The sequence below is a fragment of the Pholis gunnellus genome, assembly GCF_910591455.1.
Source record: "Pholis gunnellus genome assembly, chromosome: 13".
Lineage (NCBI taxonomy): Eukaryota > Metazoa > Chordata > Actinopteri > Perciformes > Pholidae > Pholis > Pholis gunnellus.
In genome coordinates, this window is record NC_136540.1 from 24,172,782 (window position 1) to 24,189,098 (window position 16,317).

Sequence of the window (16,317 nt, forward strand, 5' to 3'; positions counted from 1 at the left end):
TGCAGGCTATACAACAGCTCTGTTGAGTGTTCAAGTCAGACTTATTCGGACAAATAGACATGTATTTCCATGTTGCATTTCATGCTTGTATGATGTTTTCTCACCACCTGTGGTAACATTTAATCAGTTCATAGCTGATGTTTTCTGAATGTATTACGCAGACAATTGAAAAAACAAAGGATTGCATGAGGGAATGGTTAAGGGTCATTTTATATGTAATCTCTATAAACAGACTCATGCATTCATTTGCACAATCTGTAGGCAGCTGGACAAGATGTTGGTGTTGAGTGTTCTGGTTTCAGTTTGTAGTCCAAGACGTATCGACCGACCCCTTTCACTCAGGCTTTGGTTGAATGCAAGTTTACTGTCCGTGTGGGGAGCAAAAGAGGCAGAACGCATTGGCCCGAAAACTGAAAGGTCTTTATGGATAAACAGAGTGTGAGCTGTGAATCATTTTTATGCATCTGGCCACAAAGCACCACACATTCCCACTCCCTGTGTAGGCAGAAAGTTGAAAGACAAACCAATGGATTCTGAGCAATACGTTATTACCAAAACGTGTTTAGTTTAGAATGATGTGAGCCAGGGAGTTTGCTGTTGCTGATTGCTTGGAGTGTTTTTAGAGTAAATCTAGAGAAAATGGTACAATAGCATTTTTATTATCTTCACTTCAAACAACTAACATCAGAAGATTTATTAAGAATTGCTACATCGTAGGACACCCGCAGTAATCCAAAGTCCCTTTCGTTAGACATCGTCAAAGGGTTGGCTGTTTGAAAAGGTAAAGCATGTGATGAATGTGGAAAGGTTACCTCACTTTTGCAAATGGTGTGCGTGAACCATGAAAATGCTGTGTCCATGCTTAAATGCTTTTGTGGAGGAGGGATGTAACGTTCACAGCACTAATCGTGTCCACAACATGTAATCTGTGCTTCAAGCTGATGCCCATTTCACAGTATTCTGTGAGACATTTTGCTTTGCACTGAAGCAATCACACACTCCACTACTCAATTCAGCAGCATACTGTTTGCTTCTCATGCTTATTGTGTTTTCAGACCGCAGACTGTTTACTTGACGATGTACTCCCTGTATTGTATTTGACACAGTGAAAAGTGGAGTAAGCATACAGGCCTTGTTTAGTCAAATCTAACCACAGACGTTAGTGACAATAAGGTTCTCCTTATGTTCTTCATTACACTGCAGGACTGCACATAATAGAAAATACTCCCCCTAGATATTAATCAGGAATCCAAATGTGGGTTGAACCCTCAGGTGTTGCAGGAAAACCACAAAATGTAGCAGTTTCGTTCAAATACTCCAAAGCAACCTCAAGCTACCTCCAAACTAAAAATTGCAGGAGCTTCTTGTTGGTGAGCCACTTCATAATTGGGAGAATGAACTTGTGGTGGTGCTTGCTGGCCCCTTGGGCAATTTACCTTTGCACAGCAAATTTAGAAACGCTAGCTCCCTTGTTCCATTTGCTTTACATTAGATAGCTTCCCGTGTCCCCGAGGAGTCCCACCGAGGCCGTTCACAGGAACTCAGTCATGCACCGCAAGGATATGCTGTTTGTTTTGTTAAGGTCTCGGCCATCAGTCACACAGCAGAGGCAGATCATTGTTTCGCAATAAACGATGGAAGGATAAGTAAAGCTTGTACGGCTAGCTGAAGTGACCTCATTAAGATGGATTGAACGAGACCACTGGGATAAACTCCCAAGCGAAACAAGCTCCTGTTGAGCTTTTCATTTTTAGCCCACAAACACATTGCCTGTAAATAACCAATTAGAGATTACATCAAATGTCTCGGGGGGGATATTTGCTTTCCTTCTCAACTCTCCCTCCTTCTTAGAGGCCTGAGCAAGATAAATCAAACACACTGTACACCATCATATTAGATCTACCTGCTTCCATAAATACGGCTATTATCAGGAGGGGTATTTATCTGCACAGTAAATAGGCCTTCAGAGGCTGCACAGTGCCCGCGTGCTTCCTAGTCACACCATCAAGTGTCGACTAGCTTTTGCCTACCTGAGGGCTGATTTGCCCATGTGACTGATTCAGGCCCGAGAGAGAGAGGGGGGGGGGGGATGTCACCGGGAGTCGTTTGTCACTGTGTCTGCTGGGCAGATTACCTGTCAGATTAGAAAACGCCCCTGTCAGCCGCTCAGACAGGTGGCCGGCCCAGATACATCACGATGGCACTCAAACAGGGCATAGACACACACACACACACACACACACACGCACGCACACACACACACACACACACACAGAGAGACATGTGGAAGTGCCTTCATAACAAGGGACATGTGTGCATGCCGCCACATGGGTTTGCAGGATAAAGAGTATCTTGTCGCTACATACATGCAAACCACATGTACACTCGACACTAAACATGAAGCCATTAATTATCATATGGTCGTTGTTACGGTAATGACACTCAGCTGCCGACGATGCAGATTACAGCAGATCTAATAAAGCAGCTGCACATGTGGTGCAAACCCGAGATCAATAAAGAGTGGTCTCTCTTCTGCTACTTCTCTTTTGGGTTTAGCAGTTTACAAACTAATTCCAAATAGCATGAAATATTAGAATTGAGTTACAAACGCAATCAATATCTTTGTCTTCATTTCTCTTCCTCTCCCAGTCTTTCTTTGTCCTTTTCATTACCGTGGCTTTCTGAATACCCATTCAGCCAATATCCTCCAGTCATTCTTCTGTTATGATCTGAAAATTGCCGTGTCAGAATGCAGCGCGCGGCAATGAAATAAGAGGTGAACGTCTCTGCTGACCAATTCAAAACACTCCTCTGACTTAATATCTGAAGATTCCTCTTTGTCAGTCTGCAGGAAGATTAAAAAGTATCTACTAACATGCGAACACGCCAAACTAAAATGGTGAACATGATTAATATTACACCTGCTCAACACCGACATGTTAACATTGTCACTGTGAGCATGTTAGCGTGCTGACATGTTGCTCAAGTGTGTCTACATCCTCACAGAGCCGCGAGCATGACGACAGACTCTCCTCGTGAGTAAACCTGCACCACTTTTAGACCAAACATGTAACTTGACACATATTTACATGGAATCCACCCTTACGGTTGCCATCCGCTGTCCGTGGACTCATCGGGAGTATCATGAGTCAACACACCATGACTCTCACTTCGGATGAGCGCTCAGAAACTTTTTAAGGATTTAGATGACCTTCAAAAAGGGTCAGCTGTCTAATGTGAAGCCCTCTAAATATTTAATAGCTGAGCTGACAAAATAGTGCAGCCTGTGTTAACAGTATCTGTGAGGTCATTCGGAGTAAAGACTAGTTTCTGATCTAAAATGAATAATTAATGTTGCTTATCTGAGACAATTTAAAGCCTTTCCTCACTCATGTTCTGTGCTGTCCTTCAGCGGGTGTCTTAACAAAAGTACATCAAATGTCTATTCTGTCAATTTGTGTGGACTTCTGTAGTCATTACTCCACATTTCCATGGCTTTGATCTCTGGACACCTGTGAGGCACAGACCTCCCAGCCTGTGTTTCACCTCCTCCTGTAGAAACCAACACCTGGGAGCTCTCTGTGGAGGATTAATGGAGTCCTTCATGCTTTGACTCAACCAGATGATAGGAGGCTGTGCTGATGGAGCCTCAAAGAGAAAACTGTGTCCGCTGGAGAGAAGGATCAAATGGGTGTGTGACCCACAGACAGGAGGGCCACAGATTACTCAGTAGCTACTGGTGCAGGGCGGACACACAGATGTGATCCGTATCAACATGCTGGAGGTCAAAGGACAATATCGTACGCACAGCATTGCAGACAATATACAATATCAGTATCAGTGATGCATATGCCATTTCCCACACATTAACAGGTATCAAGGAAAGAAGACCGTGCACCTCACACGTACCTCAGTAATCTGGATAGTATAGTTGTGTGGAGATAGCTGGAGATAGCTGCGGGTGATGTGATGAGGAGATTAAACATGGGACATAGTCTAAAAATAAGACATTGGTTTGCCTATAGAGTGCTGCAGAGATGACGTATTTGTGTAGGCCAATCCGGAAGTTAGCATGGATTACTGCAGAAAATAAAAGCTCTGTGGAAAACAAACCCTCATGCTTACACCTTATGTCCTGGTGAAACACTGGACTGCTGCTCTGTTTTTAATCTCAAGATGTGACACCTCAGACAAAGATGGTACCATCTTAATAAATATTTCTGTGTTGGTGCAGTTGATGAAAAATGCAATGTTAAATGAAAATTTGATGGATGATAAAAAAAATATTCCTCCCTCTTGTCAAGTCCCTACTGTATATTGTATAAAATCAGCTTAGTGCTTAAAGCTATGCTGATGTTGTTCCCTTTACTAACATGATAGTAGCTCCCTATGTGGGCCGTATTATAATGTAACCTAATGTGATACACAGTGGGAACTTTACCAGCAGAGTTGGATATCCAGCAGTAAATCATATATTTATTTCTAAGGCTCTATTCAATAGTGAATACTGAACTCACAGAAAGCGCTTCCTGACATTTGTAATGCTCGCTGTGTCTCATTATCACAGATGTGGTTGAGGTTAAGGTGGGACGAGTCTGAGTTCCTGTTGACAAAAGACGCCATCTGTTTCATTCTTTGTCTCTGCTTTAGGGAGCCAACACAGTACTAGTCAATAATCTCTCCCGTAAACACAGGACAGGTCTTATAACCCACAACAACAGTGGGATTTAATTACGGTACGCCACAAATACTTCTCTGTGATGTATCTCACTGTTACAGCAAACTTCCACAGCATCGCTTCCACTGTCGCTCTGCCAAGGAATGACTAAATGGCTTCCTTTGCTTAGTTTCCACCTTTAAGATCCACTCTGATTTCCTTTGGGATCACTACACAAAGTTTCTCTCTCCCCCCTGTCTCTGTTTTTAAATTCAAGCCTGTGCTTACAGTATTTTTCCGAGAGGTTCATTCAAATGAAGCTTGGATCACTTCCCTCGTAGGAGGCTTGGATAGAGGCACTGAGAGGGAGAAACTATTGGCGTGGAGTGGATACCAGCTTACAAGCATCTAATTGCCATTGAACTAACAGTGAGTAATTAATTGGTCTCTTCCACCCTCTGGGGGCAGCGGGATGTGATGGGTGGTCTGATGCGTTGTTGTGGCTACCTGCGCCTCTGTCATCAATATTACACCACATCTAGGCGGCACATAATCTCCCTTGATGGCTGGTTCATTAGCTCCTATTACAGTGCACTTGTCTGCATGCCAAGAACCGTGCAGCACGGAAGGAAGTGTTTTTTCCCAGCATCTAGCATTATTTGTGCTTCTAGCTTTTTTTTTGTGTCATCCTGTTGTTTTGGCACTGGGTCGTCTCAGAGTAATTTGTCTGGCACCGTTGGGGCAATCATTTATCACAATTTGAAACAGTTTTTAAAGAAGGAGGCGTGCAAATGCCGGGGAAATGAGAGAGTGCCTTGTGGCAGCTCTACAGCATGAATAAGTTAATAGGTTCATCTGAATACAGATGAATTTCAGTGTTGAAGTTAAGTGCTCAAGAGAACTTCAAGCCACTTAGGAGTGGTGAAAAATGTTTCTCGGTTTTACTAAATTCCTGTTTCTCTCGCAGTTATTCCGTCTCTCACACACAAATCAAGCACTTAGTTATTTTTTACCAACATGAGGTTTGTGATATAGAATCTTACCAGCTTTCACATACATAAAAACTCAAAGGAGCATATAAGGCCTGGGAAAACCACTTATCTGGTGTTGTAGCGAGGGGCTAAAGCAGCTCCATTAATATTGGCATGGTGATTAAAGGATTCAAACACTTTAATCTCTTCCCTTACAACACACACACACACACACACACACACAGTAGCAGAACAAAAATCCACAGAATAGCCCTTTTCCAACCTGACAGGAGAAGAAGGTGGGGAAATTAGACCCACGTGTGAGCTGGGGAAAAGGGGAAAAAACGAATCAACTAACGGAAGCTGCATGGAGGAGAACAAAGAGAGGAGTGAGAGTGGCTAATGGAGCTACTGAAATTATTATTCACCTTCTGGACCTGTTACGCTCAAACAAAAAAATAGTTGGAAGTATACTAAACTAAATCAGAGCAACAAGCTATCCGTGGACCGGCTGGATACAAGGAGATTTCTTGGATAACAAGGCCTTTCTGGATCTGATCCCGGGAGCAGGTGGTTGAAAAGGATCTTGTTCAGCTACAGCTTGGGCCTCCTTAACTCCGTCTTTTAATGCAACTCTCCAGGCTTCTCCTTCTTTACTCCCTAAAACACCCACACACCCTGAAGAAAAATGAATGGGACAGAAATGAACTGCCTTCCTCCATACTACAAACAGTGAACTGCCATATATTCCTTTATTTTTGGAATGGACCTACACCCCCCCCCCCCCCCCCCCCCACATTTAATTTCAGATCACTCGATGGACATTTGATTTGTATATCTGGACTTGGTAATGTGGTTTATTTGATTTAATGAACATTTTGTGTTTAATTCTGTATTTAAAAAGAAACCATCTGTTTTTGATTTCATTTATGATGTTTGTGTAAAACACAATTGACTTCAATGAAAAACTTGATTAATTGTTTGGGTTTTGCTTACGTTGCATTTTGTAGCCGGGTTAGCAGGCTAGTCGGGTTAGCGCTCCAACTGTTCAAAGTAATGAGTGACAGGGCAGAATTTCTAATATTCTCCCGTCTGGCGCCCAACTCCTACTTTGAATAGTTGAGAGAAAAACCTACACGTCAACACGTCAACACACACACACACACACACACACACACGTACATGACAGTGTTTTAAATGAGATATAATTAATATAAATTTCCCTAAAAATAGATGCTGTTTTTTTGTCCTCCTTTTCTCAAATTCAGATTTATACAATAGTGATACAAACTGTAGCCAGTTCTACGTTTGTTCAGCAGTTGGTTTGAAAAAAACAAACGCACAAGAGCAGGCTGTGTGGTTAATATGCCATTTACTGTGATCCCCTGATACACAGCACAATGCAGTCTCATCATGTGCAGTACTAAGCGTCTAGTGTTATGGTGGTGATATACATTTGGAAGTTAGTTATTAGCTTGAAGCTAAATGTTAACATTAGCATGCTCACATGCTGGTGAGCAGGTACGTTATTTGCTAATTAACACATTTAACACAAGGCTGATGGGAATGCCACTCATTTTGCAGGGATTTGGTCATTAAACAAAGTATTGGACACATTTAAATCCATGAAATCCTGAAAAAACTCCCTCACGACAGCGAATAGAAATAGTCCTAAGCATTGACAAGAATGCCTGAACCAGATTTTGTAGCAAACCATCCCATAGTTGTAAAGACATTTGACTCAAAACCACAAACATTAACCTGCAGGCGGACCGAGAGGAAACATTGACCCGTCTGATAGTAGTTCAGATGATTTACTCATGAACTCACTTTCTTTAAAGCTGTTCAGTCCAAATACCCGCACAATTTACAGTCTTGACCATAGTTTTTTATGTACTTAAAAAGGATAATTCAGTTATTTTTTCTTTCCGTAAGTCAGGGAAAAAGGGGGACAGATGATCTCATGGCTCACTGTAGTATCAAATCAATAGGCAGCAGGAGGAGGCAGTGTGGATGAGGCAGAAGATGAGGTCAGTACGGATGAGCCCTGAACAACTATTAACCATAGTGAACTACTGTTCTGAGGTAATGTCCTCAAACCAGGAGGTTACAATGGGACCAGTGTATGCACGGCCAACAATTGCTCATGTGAGAGAGACTAGAAGAACAGAGACGTGGATAAAATGTGTCAGCGGGGAGTAATAAAGAGGGAACAACTATAAAACATTCCAAAATGACTGTGACATCCATATTTATAACCTGTATGTATTCTGACACTGACAGTAATTACCGCTGCGTCTCAGGCAGCTCTTTCACGTTGCAACAGCCGAGCTGTCCAAAGTGATTTATTATCCTACAAGTTCAACACGTTGAGGTTTTTCTCCATTCCTTCTCGCTCAAAGTATTCAAAACGTTACACCTGTCTTTTCCTCATTGTATTTCTGGTGAACATCTCCATTTCTCCATCACGTCTCACACACACACACACACACACACACACACACACACACACACACACACACACACACACACACACACACACACACACACACACACAGGACGCTTCCCTCGAGTCATCTTCCAACCATTTCAAATACAAACTTACTGAAACGCTGCGTTGTGCCATTCACAGACACCCACTTGGCGGATTAGTGGCAAAGAGAGGAAGCCATGTTTAAACAGCGACTAATCCGTTAATTGAATGCAGATTTATTCAAGCCCTGAGCTTGGACTGGATTTAACACACTCTGCCGGGAGCATGCGGGAGGGAGGGGGGGGGAGGGTCAGACCAGGCTGCTGCATATTGAAAATTGATTCTCCTCCCTTTTTAGGAAACCACTGTCATTTAAGTGTCACATTATTCCCTGCCCCGGCTGTCCCGGTGAGCGACGCCGGGATTAACCTCACATGCTTCTGCTGTCAGTGCTCCAACACGTCCTCCTGACTGAACTGAAAATGACCTTCTGCATCGCTTTGGCTGTGTAAATGAGTGTCACATTCAGGCAATCAAATGATCCCTCAGTCAATTATATCAGGTTTCCATCACTGTTATAGTCGGAGATCCTTACAGCCTGAGGCAGAGTGAGGAGTACACACGGCTTCATTATCACTCTGCTACTGCTCAGATATGTTGATGATGATGGCAGACACGCCTGAGGTGAGCAATTGTGAGGGTGCTTTATGTGCTGGATCCTGATAAGAGAGCTAGAGTCATATACACCCGGTAAGTGGAGGAAGCAGCGTGCCGTTATTTCAAGTGTGTAAAACACAGCGTGTCAGCGTTTGATTGCTTTGATGAATTTTATCTAGACAAAGATAAAACATGAAGTGAGTGGTTTGTCGTGAGTGAGTGTGTGTGTGTGTGTGTGTGTGTGTATCAGCTCTGGGCTGTTGCAGGTCGAGTGGCTATTGAAGAATCACAAGAAGTGACGGGAAACAAATCATTTGAGGTCAACTTGCACGGTGGCCCTGAGAGCACAATGCACTGAATAACATGTAAATAGACAAAGAAGAAAACATCTTTACCGATCAAACAACACACACGAAGCATGAGAAGACGTGCTGCAGGTATGAAGAACACAAAACAAGACAATCAAATACAAGTACAGAGACGCTGCTCATTTCCCCGTAGAGATGTTCCACAGAACTACGTTTCCAGGAGAACCTGAAGACTGATGAACACGCCCACTGCAGCTTCAGCAAACTCCCGTGATGTGTGCAGCATAGCGATTGATTTTTTTCACTGAGGCTGATGGAGTGAAACATTTTGGAGTGTAAGTGAGCTAAATGGACGTTTTAAGTTTGCGTACATCTCTTCCAGCTCATTTTACACCGGGTTTTGTGACCCGGCACCCATTAGTGGTAATTCTTCTGGTGACAAGTCTCTTTTCTACACATTTGGCCTCTGACCAGGATTTTACTGCAAGCTGCTTTTTTATTGGTCCAGGCAATAGAAGAGCTCATAATAGCTTTTATAACACCAATATAAGTAATAACCAACATTACACTTTTGGTTCTTTGAAAGCCCAACTGCCGTTAAATGGATAATTCCACTCCCATTTCCAATGTGTTCAGATGCTCCGGCATTTAAAATAGCACATAAATGTATCAAAGTCCAATTAGTATTACATTTGACAGGACTGCCGTTCTTTACACTGGCAACAAGTAATATACAACTTTCAAAAATTGCAGACAAGGACACTTTTTCAGCTCAGGACATAAAAACACATTCAGCGCTTCACGATATGAGGAAATGATGCTACAATGCTTTGGAATATTGAATTAATAAATGTAACACTGAACTGAATACAGAGCACCAACAAAGAAGAATTATTCCATTTTAAAGTGCAGTTTTCTCTCTCTTCGACAAACTCAAAAAAATCAATATTGCAGTGATTTGCGATATATAATTGTGCAACTCAACATTGCGGTGACCATGAATACAAATATACTGTGCAGCCCTAGAACACACACAACCTTCACTACTGCACTAGCATCATGCTAGACAGAGAGAGCGTTGGATTCCAGGAGTCTATCTCTCTCTCACCTTCATCCTTTCACCACTATTACAGCTTTAAGTCACTGTAAAGTAAATGCACTGTGAGAAAAAAACAATTAAAAGATAAATAAATGAAAGAGAAGAAACCCCTTTTCCTACTCCCATGAAAAGACTGAAAGTGTATTCCAGCATGTTTCAGTGACTGTCCCAGACTGCCATGTTGTTTTACACTCTGGTGTATAACATACATGCCAGACGGAATTGGAAATGACGTGTGCATCCAATGTCAGCATTTGTTATCTTATTTACCTTTGCGGAGGCAAAGGTGTCGGAGGTCCAATAGAACAAACTCCCAGCTCCTCTGAAGTATTGCCGTATTAATCATGTATTTTAATTTGCTAGCGCCCCCAAGTTGCTCTTTTCTGCTTATGAGGCCCGTTAACCTGTGTTTGTGTACAGTTTCCAACACATTGCATTAATATGCTGCTGTGATTCTGGACCAAGTTAGCGCAGCACAATGATTAAAACCGTCCTCATCAGCAAGTAATACACGAGGGGATGCCAAAGTCATTAAAAGCTCTAATACTCTATCATTTCCTCCAGATAATCAAACTGAATAATGGAGTGGTGGTAAATGCCTTGGGCTGCGCTCTTATTAATCAGCTACTGAGGGCATGTATGTGTGTGTGTGTGTGTGTGTGTGTCCGCATGCGTGCGCTCACACGCGTGTAGCTCGGCCTGCATGGTAGAACTAGTGTCCATTAGAAATGTACATTGAATGTAAGATTGAATCTTACATTTTTGTCTGTATGGTTGACCATTTAAAACAATATTTATAAAGAGGAATATTACTCATCGTCTATAAGAGCAATGCATTTGTGTGGGTTTTACTGTTTGATAGAGGCTCTCTGGGTTTGCTTTGGGCGTCGTTAATCCTGATAGAAGAACCCTTTAACCGTTGAGCAAGACGGGATGATCCCATTCCTTTAGTGACAGAGTACATTTTACATGCACAGGGAGTTCTCATGGGACCTGGTTTGAGTTGAAACATTTAAACTCAGATTATTACTCAGGTGGTCTTAGGCCTTTGACGTTTGGTTCCCATCATCAGCACTCACTTAGTCACAGGTTTTTTGGGGGGAAGGGGGTGTGGCTGATGCCTGCGGCTGTCACTGCATTTCACACAACGGAATCTCCTCTTATCAGATTAATCACACACTTCTATTCCTTTTGGTCCACGCTGACATCCACACTGTCCTCAATCTTCATTTTAGCAAACACATTTAACTCCACAACTAACCACTGGTCTGCTTCACTTGCCCGTCCCGCTTCGTTGGTCTCCTGACACGATCAGAGGTGGATCACCCGGGAGTGAGCTCCATTAGCCGGGCGTCAAAATCCGAAACCCATCCAATTTCACCTCAGAGCAACGTATCCTAAGCTTCTAGGATCATTTTCTTATTACTATTTCAAGTCAGTTCAAGGCATCAGATTGAGGAGAACAAAACGACAGAGAATTGATTTTACTAATCTAATTGGGTCAGAGAGGCTTAGTGAAGCAAATGTGCTTTGTTCTTTAAAGACCCTTTTCCATTCTTAGCCATGATTGAATACTGGTTATTGGGCTGTTATCACTACACATGTACAGTAGAGGCTCCCAGCTGTGTGCAGGGCTATTTATCTCAAAGTAATGGGCAACGTCTGAGAGCAAAAGGCTATTTCCAAGGACACAATCTGTTGTATAAATATTACTTAAGCCGCTATCCTACTGGGAAATAGTCCGGTGAGAACATGATACCAAGGGAGATTAATTAACCACACAGCTACTGTAAAAAATCTATGAATGCAGATGAGCTGCGAACAGTTACCTATTTGTGCATGTTCTGTAGACTTTGAGCGAGAAAAGGGCCTTGAGCTGCACACAAGACAATTTAGACGGGAGCGTGGCAGGTGATGGCTTTTATTTTCCACAATAATTGATTTGATTGAGTGTACTTTGGTGTACTCCTCACAGAGAGTACTACTTACTTACTTACTATACAGCCTGTGAACACATTTGGATGATGTCCTATGTGGCTCTAGAGGGGGCTTTTAAAATCTGACCCCAATGATGTCATCAGAGTTATCTTGTCGTGAGCTTGAGACTTAACATTCTAGGCAGCGAGGTTCCAATGAAAGATGTTGCCGTGTGGGAAATGTAGGATCCAGTGTTTATGATCCTTACTATGGCCTAAAAGTCACGTTATCTCGTCCGTGTGCTTCGTCCATCCTTTTTTAATCAGTCTCTTGTGAGTTCCTCAAACTTATGGAAGTGCATTACTAAATCACTGGAGTACCCCATTAAAAATCAAACTAATATTCTCCTTTTCTGTGTGAATATGTTGAATTAATCACTGAATAAATGGGCATTTTTTATGATCTTATTTGGCTCTATTATCTTGCTGCCATTGGATACCGATGACGGTATTAGGCCCTTTGAGCCAAATGATTTATGCTAAACCCTGTTGGTGTAAACAAACCCAGTGATGTCACCGTGGCTGAGAAGCTCGATGGTTGTCTAATCCAAGCAAAGCCTCCTCAGCCAGGCTCTCTGTGATAGGATTTCACCCTGTTGCACAGCACGGACCTTTGGCGAAGAGCAGTGACAGTAGTAGTAACTATAGTGTCAGGAGGAGAGTACTGTGAAGTGGAAAATGTCATTGCCATTTTAAAAAAAGAGTACATCTATCAAAGTCAAAATGGCTCAATACAGAATAATCAGAGTTGGGTATTTCACCTTTCTAGTCTTTTTCGGTGAAACGGACAACTCCCGTATCTCTCCATCGAGGGGTCTGCACAGATAATGCCTCGTTCAGCTCCACTCTCTCTCAGCTCAGGCAGATTTTGGCAGTGATCCGTGGGTACATGAGAAAAGACTGCAGTAAGACATTTAAGAGCCAAGAATCCTCTCTGATCCTCTGGGCTAAGGACAAATCCAAGTCAAATTTTAGCCTCAGTTACTCTCACATCAGTGAAGTCTCGAAATGACGTTGTTTCATTTGAAGTGGAGCTCAGCTACACCGAGTCAAGGAACACTAGGTTTCTAGGTAAAAGTAGTGAGTGGAAGCCTGTAGTTCACCTTCAGTCAGCACCCCCCTAACTTCACCTGTACTCTACCTTCAGTGATAGACCTGGTCAAACCTTTCTCTGACATGTTTTAGCAGCTGCACCATTTGCTGCCTCAACCCCCGACACCACCTCTGTGAAAGGTGAAACTCAGCGGGACTTACACTTCATCTGATAAGAAGCGAATCTAATTCTTGCAACAAATGTAAGAGGGCGGCTTGCCAGGGCCTGTCGAGGAAAAGAGAACTTGATGGAGAATTGAGGATGAAAGGCATTAGGAAATTCAGTCCCATTTTCTTCATCCTTTTTAGATTGTGCGTGTAGAGAGAGGGATACGCTTTGTGTATTTGGGATGCCTTGTCAATGCATAAGTGGAGGATTATGGCCCATAAGTCATGGTGGTGCAGGATTCTTTCCAAGCAGTGATTTATCCTCGCTAGCAGCCTCAGAAAAGAAGAGGGGAATGGGCCTTAGGGAGAGTGCAAAAGAACAGCTTTTATATAACAAGTTTTAGCCTGGATGGAAAGCATTTATCTAACAGTGTACTTTAATAAAGAAAACAGAGGAGGATAAATAGCAGGATAAGGGGATGACAAACTGCTCTGTCAGCATGCTCTACAATTCATGTAGTTTACAATTAAGACGTGAAATTTGATTTCTTGCTGTATCACGGATGAGAAAAGAGACAATAGCATGCTGGCACCTTTTCCTAGTGTGTGTGTGTGTGTGTGACAAGAGCCATCTCTCCTTCAGGTAGGAAGACAAAGGCTTGTGATAGCAAATGTGCCATCTGTTACAGAAGGGAAAAGTACCTGGTGTGACAAGCTGCTTTTACTCAACATCTGCTGTATCTCAAAAGCTCCATCACTCTTCTCCACACAAGCACTACCCATCACATCTCTGTCTTAGGAGAAAGAGTTGCCCGGGGCAAAAGAACAGGGGATGGAAGGGAAGAGACACGGGGAATCAAGCAACGACAGCAGGAGCGATGAGACATCAATGCAGGAAAAATGGGTGTTGACTAGAGGAGGATCCCAGGGCGACTCCCCGCTATGAATACTGATTGGTAAAAAACTGGGAATCATCTGGCGACTTAACCAGGGGAATATCTTGAGGTCTGAATGGATAAAAACCTAGATCGTTTATTCATTGCATCGCTTCTACAGCAAGAAAAAGTGGCAACAACACAGATCATGTTTTCATGCACTGAATCTTAACCAACTGTGGAATTCAGAACTTCTGTAGCATTCTCAAATGTAAGGATTTACACTTTGTCACGTCATGCTTCTTCAGATTGGATAGCTATCTTATCTCAAAAAAGCTATGTATGTATGTACATCCAGGACGCGTTCAAGACAGATCGAAATCTACCTACACAGGTGCTTTGAAACGCATCCAAGCCAGATATTGAAAAGGTGTAAATACATTGGTCGACAACAAGAAGACGGATTGCAATTAGATTTATGATCTGACCAACAGAGAAGCAAGCAGACACAAGCTGTGAGACTGTCACTCTAAAGGACTTCCAAGCTTCAGTGGCTCATCATGGAGAGACTGTTGCCCGGTAATTTACAGGAAGACTAAAGTCACTCACACAAACTCAGATGACATCTGGGCTACAATTTGCCAGAAGGCACATGGGAGACATGAAAGAGCCCAAGCATGAAGCCAAAGCTATACAGGGAAGGCTTAAAAACTACAAAGCCGATGCCCAGATCTCGTACTTTTATCGGTGCCCTATTACTGTCTGTATATTCTTTTATTTCTTTGCAGACTTTTTTCGTAGATGGCACATTCTATCTCTGTGCAGGACACACAAGTAGCCAACATACTCTTGTCAGTTTATTCATGCAAACAGGTCAGAGGTCAGTCATCCATGTAAACAGCTAAACCTACTGCACGAAGCGGAGTCTAGCCAACAGTACGGTCAGCACAGGTAAATGTAACCACTGATGCATTTATCACTTAAGTAAACATGAGTCAGCCTCAGGTGGAAAATCCAGACACATGTGGCACACATGACTGAACACACAGACACACTGAGAGCTCCAGCGCCGATGCTCCAGCCGCGCCAGGCCAGCGCTGTTATTGTGTCCTTGGCCAGGGGAAGCTCTCAGCTGGCTGGCCTGCTCCTGCTCCCAGCAGAGTGCCGTGCGTTAAGCAGAAAGCTACCGGAGGATGAATAAGCCCAGGGCTCCCTGCAGGCTGTTGCTTATTAAATGGTAAGTGTTATGGCTCGGCCCGCTGGGCCACAAATATAGGCATTACCCCAGAATGCTGCGTGTTGTCTAGAACTCATCACGCTGTCACTTCCTCTTAACCACAGCCCAAGTCTATAATCAGCAGGTTTGTACTCAGCTGGTTCAAGGCTGAAGGGATGAGAGAGGGGTGCACAGCACTGCCAAACGACCGAGGCAGACACATGGGGAGGTTGGACTGGTGGAGGCAGTGTGTGTCTGGGTTCATCTGATATTGAGCGTGTGCATCACTGCTCTTAATGCTGAGGGTGGGATAAGTGCAGAGGTCAAATTCCAGGTGTGCATGCATATGTATGTGATGATTGAAATGAAGTTCAAGTTATCTTTAAGGTCTATGAATTGATAAGTCCATTGACAGAAAATTAATCTGCAATGTTTTGATAATCAATTAACAACTGAAGTACTTTTTAAGCAGATTTGCTGGTTTTCTTTGTCTTACAATTGTTTCTAATGGACTAAATGATCAGGCAATTCATCAAGAAAATAATATAATAAATAGATAAGAAGGAAAAAAAACAGTCATAGCTCATAATTAATTATTTGTTTTAAACTCCCACTGTATGTGTCACATCCTGTGGACCTCATAATGGAAAAAAAACGGTTCAATAGCAGCTTGTTAAGAATACATCTAAAAATAGAATTAGTTAAATATGCAGTGTGTCTTTATATTGTCACAAAACAGTACCGGAACATCTCATCACCAATGTTATGGCCAAGGATCTTGCAGATCTTTAACAAATGTACATGTAAGCATCGCAAAGCTCTAAATAGTCTCTGACAAGCAGCATGAAGTAGGTGACTGATTGAGGGGAGTAGTATATAGGGCCC